Source organism: Mus pahari, unplaced genomic scaffold (genome assembly GCF_900095145.1).
Source record: "Mus pahari unplaced genomic scaffold, PAHARI_EIJ_v1.1 scaffold_9131_1, whole genome shotgun sequence".
Taxonomy (NCBI): domain Eukaryota; kingdom Metazoa; phylum Chordata; class Mammalia; order Rodentia; family Muridae; genus Mus; species Mus pahari.
This window is the reverse complement of record NW_018392944.1, coordinates 1-4,289: the sequence shown is the minus strand read 5'-3', so window position 1 is coordinate 4,289 and position 4,289 is coordinate 1. Positions and strand designations below refer to the sequence as shown.

Genomic DNA, 4,289 nt, shown 5'->3' with positions numbered 1-4,289 from the left:
GAAAGGTCACTCAAAGACTGTCCCACTTGGGGATTCATCCCACATACAGTTACCAAACAAAGAAACTATCATGGATTCTAAGATGTGCATGATGAAAGGAGCCTGATATGGCTGTCTCTTGAGAGGCCCTTCCAGAACTTTACAAATACATAGGCAGATGTTAGCAGCCAACCATTAGACTGAGCACAGGGTCCCTAATAGCAGAGTTAGAGAGAAAAACTGAGGGAGTTGAAGTGGTTTGCAACCCCATAAGAAGAACAAAAACATCAAACAAGTAGACACCCCTGCCCAGAACTCCCAGGGACTAAGCCATCAACAAAGAAGTGCACATAGCTTCAGTTGCACATGTAGAAGAGGATGGCCATGTCATGAATAAATGGAAGGAGATGTCCTTACAACAGTGAAGGAGCAATAGATGCCCCAGTGTTGGGGAATCAAAGTCAGAGAGGTGGGAGTGGGTGTGTTACAAGAACACCCTCATAGAAGCAGGGGGAGAAAGGGTCCGATAGGGGGATTCTGGAAGGTCAAAAAAGCAGGAAAGGGGAAAACATTTGAAATTTAAATAAAGAAAATATCCAATAGAAAAAAATTAAAAACAACAACACCAAAAACAAACAAACAAAAAGCAAAAGAAAACAAAAGGTGTGTTCGTGGGGAAGGCCTCATTTCTCCTTTGTGTTCCCAGCAGCACCAGTGCAGGGTTACTGGCCATAAACACTTCAGCTACAGCAACAGCACTCACAACAAAAACCCAATGGATGAAACCATACGTAGAAGTATCAACATTAGTATCCTGGTCTCAAAATTGATGACCATCATCTTCGGAATATGTGGGCTGACAGGAAATGCCATTGTGTTCTGGCTCCTTAGCTTCTGCTTGCAGAGGAATGCCTTCTCAGTCTAAATCCTAAACTTGACCATATGTGACTTTCTCTTCCTTCTCTGTCACATCATAGCTTCTACAGGGCATCTTCCCAAGATTTCCTTTCCCAACATTATCTTTCTTCTATGATTTTACACCATCATAATGGTTCTCTACATCTTGGTCCTGAGCGTACTCAGTGTCACCATCACTGAGCTCTGCTTTTCTGTCCTGTGCTCCATTTGGTATCACTGCCACCACCCAGAATACACCTCGACTGTAATGTGTGANATGATCTGGGTCCTATCACTGTTGATCTGCATTGTGAACAGGTATTTCCATGGTTTCTTAGATATCAAATATGAAAATGACAATGGGATTCTGGCATTGAATTTCTTTAAGCCCGCAAAACTAATATTTTTGTTTGCAGTCCTTTTTCTGTCCAGCCTGGCTCTGCTGGCCAGGTTGTTCTGTAGTGCTGGGGGAATGAAGCTTACAAGATTGTACATGACAATCATGCTGACTGTTTTGTTTTCCCTCCTCCATGGGTTGCCCTTTGGCATCCAATGCTTCCTGTTATTGAAGATTATGGATAATTTTCCTGTATTTATTTATAAACTTCATCTGGCATCATTTGTCTTGACTGCTTTTAACAGCTGTGCCAACCCCATCATTTACTTCTTCGTGGGCTCCTTCAGGCTTTGGTTCAAGCACCAGACCCTCAAAATTGTTCTCCAGAGTACACTGCAGGACACTTCTGAGACAGCTGAAAACATGATGGTGATGTTAAGAAACAAAGCAAACCCATGATGAAGAGCCCCCGCCTGAACCATAGAAGTGGCTTTGGAGTGAGCACTGCCCTGCTGCACTTGACCACTGTCCACTCTCCTCTCAGCTTACTGACTTGGCATGCCTTAGTGGTCCACCAACATCTTCAACAGCTCTTCCCTTACTGACTTTTCCTCCATCTCCTGAGTAATAGCATTAATCAGAAAATATCATGTCTTCACCCTTCTTGACATTAATCAAATTCTCATGCTAACTTCCTCTGAAGCTTTCTTGCTGTTTCTTTGCAACTTTTGTTGCCATGGAAATAGCCCAGGTCCAGAACCATGACTCTCTTGCCTGTGATTGTTCTGTACCTGAATGTAAAGACAAAGGAGCCTGGAGATGATCCTGTGCCACAGTTCTCCATACCCAAACACCGACAAGAGAGAGCTGGTCTCCCAGGAGTGCAAACAAGCATGTGAGCACAGGTAAGACCACCACTTCTGCTCAAAGGGACATGCTTGGAACCCTTGGGACACTTTAACAGAAGAACAGCCTGGAACAAGATCCTTCCAGTTTCCATCTTCACCCTGGAGCTGACCATGTGCCACAGCTTTCCATATACAAATTCCCTCCAAAAAGAGCTGATCTACCAGGAGTACTGACACATAGGCTTGCAGGAGGGACAAGACACAGTCAGAGACAGCAAGACCAGCTAACACCAGAGATAACCAGATGATGAGAGGCAAAGGAAAAAAAAACATAAGCAATGGAAACCAAGTCTATGTGGCATCATCAGAACCCAGATCTCTCAACACAGTGAGCCCTTCATAATCCAAACACAAGAAAAGCAAGAATCTGGTTTAAAGTCACACCTCAGGAGTATGATGATAGAGGACTTTAAGAAATGCATTAATAACACTGTTAAAGAAATGCAGGAGACTCTCACAGCCTGAGCAGGTGAGGGAGCCATCTTGTGCTCCAGGTTGCTCAGGGACCAGTCTGCACAGGTGAGAGTGCAGACTGCAGAAGTGACACAGCTTCTGGGACAGGAAGAAGGGACACAGTTTCTGGCAAAGACCCCGTTTCAGGCTCCAGACACCTGGGCTCCTTCTCACCCAGAAGAGAGTGGTCCACCCAGGAGGGCTCTCAGTGCCTGAGCAGGTGAGGGAGCCATCTAGTGACTGTGGTCACTCAGGGAACAGTCTGCTCTGGTGAGAGTGAGGACTGCGAAGCAACACAACTCCTGGGACTGGAAGAAGTGACACAGCTTCTGGAACAGACATTGTTTTGGGCTCCAAACAACTGAGCAACTTCCCTGCCAAAGGAGATGTGTCTGCCTGGGAGGGCTCTCATTGCCTGAGCAGGTGAGGGAGTCATCTTTTGCACAGGGTCCCTCGGAGACAAGTGTGTGCAGGTAAGCATTCAGACTGCAGAGGCAACATATCTTCTAGGACAGGCCCCGTTTCAAGCCTACATCTTCAGCCATGAGGCAGGTTTGAATGCCAGATCTCTGTGCACCTTCCCTNCAAGAGGAGAGCTTGCCTGTGGAGAATACTCTGACCACTAAGACTCAGGAGAGAGATGGACTCCCAGGACTGCTGACAGAGGCTAACAGAATCACAGGAGGAACAAGCTCTAACCAGAGACACCGATAACAACTAACTCCAGAGATTATCAGATGGCGAAAGGCAAAAATAAGTATCTTATTATCAGAAACCAGGAACAATCACCATCATCAGAACCCAGCATTCCCACCTCAGCCAGTCCGGAATACCCCAACACACCTGAAAAGCAAGACTCAGATTTAAAATCATATCTCCTGATGCTGGTAGAGGAGATTAAGAAGGGCCTTAATAACTCATTTAAAGAAATACAGGAGAAGACTGCTAAAGAGATAGCCGTCCTTAAAGAATTACAGGAAAACACTGCTAAAAAGGTAAAAGTACTTAAAGATGAAACACAAAAATCCCTTAAAAATTACAGGAAAACAAACCCAAACAGGTGATAGACTTGAACAAAACAATCCAAGACCTAAAAAGGGAAATAGGAACAATAAAGAAAACCCAAAGGGAGACAACTCAGGAGATAGAAACCCTAGGAAAGAAATTGGGAAGCATAGATGTGGTATCAGCATCAGCAACAGAATACAAGATATGGAAGAGAGAATCTCAGGTGCAAAAGATTCCATAGAGAACATAGACACAACAATCAAAGAAAATGTAAAAGGAAAAAGATCCTAACTCAAAACATCGAGGAAATCCAGGACACAATGAGAACACCAAAGCTAAAGATAATAGGAATAGATGAGAGTGAAGATTTTTTTTTTGAGGAGTGGAGTAAGATTTTATTTGCTTATTTTTAATTTTTATTAGAAATTTTTTATTTACATTTCAAATGCTATCTGGAAAGTTCCCTATACCATCCCCCCAACACTGCTCCCCTACCCACCCACTCCCACTTCTTGGCCCAGCCATTCCCCTGTGCTGGGTCATGTAAAGTTTGCAAGAACAAAGGGCCTCTCTTCCCAATGATGGCCTATTAGGCCATCTTCTGCTACATATGCAGCTAGAGACATGAGCTCAGGGGGTACTGGTTAGTTCATATTGTTGATGCACCTACAGGGTTGCAGCCCCCTTTAGCTCCTTGGGTACTTTCT

The 4,289-nt window shown here is 44.4% G+C and overlaps 1 pseudogene; it reads left to right on the top strand.

Moving 5' to 3' along the window:
- The first annotated feature begins 689 nt into the window (after positions 1-689).
- LOC110315261 lies at positions 690-1,672 on the top strand (annotated as a pseudogene).
- Positions 1,673-4,289: the final 2,617 nt, after the last annotated feature.